The 536-nt window shown below is 37.9% G+C and overlaps 1 protein-coding gene across 1 annotated transcript in view; it reads right to left on the reverse strand.

Annotated features, from left to right (window-relative positions):
* DNM3 (dynamin 3) overlaps window positions 1–536 on the reverse strand; it is a 178,191-nt gene that overhangs the window by 144,045 nt on the left and 33,610 nt on the right. The window lies entirely within an intron of this gene.

Raw genomic sequence — 536 nt, forward strand, 5'->3', positions numbered from 1 at the left:
ATGTGACAACAGTCAGATGAGAGAGAAGAGCTAGGTACATTTTACATCTCTCTTTTTCTTCCTTCAGACGCTTCCTCTTCTAAGAGGTAAATTTTAATTGCATATGATCTTAGAAGAGGATGCAGAGGGCTACAATTGAAAAAAAAAATAAAAAAAGAGGAAAAAATGGTAGACCTTTCAGGTGAAAAGGTACGCAATACTGAGTATCAAGCATCACTGGAAACAGATGAAGTAAGGAAACTGCATGAAACAAAGCAGTGGGTGCTAAGTGGGCTTCAACCCGAAAAGTCAGCATTACCCTTTTTCCTTCATGCTAAAACCACAATAAAAGAAGGGCTCTGATTCCACTTCCACTTGATTCAAAGTCAGATGAACACTCATCTCTCTTCCATCATTTTACAATAGAGCTATCAAAGTCCCATCAGACAGATTTATCTTGTGGATTAGACCCAAACTGGACAGTAGCTTCAGAGTGAAAAAGCTTTCTAGTTCAGAACTAGATAATAACGTAGCTCCAAAAATCGTTGCAATTGTTT

This window comes from Charadrius vociferus, unplaced genomic scaffold (genome assembly GCF_000708025.1).
Source record: "Charadrius vociferus isolate BGI_N301 unplaced genomic scaffold, ASM70802v2 scaffold39, whole genome shotgun sequence".
NCBI lineage: Eukaryota > Metazoa > Chordata > Aves > Charadriiformes > Charadriidae > Charadrius > Charadrius vociferus.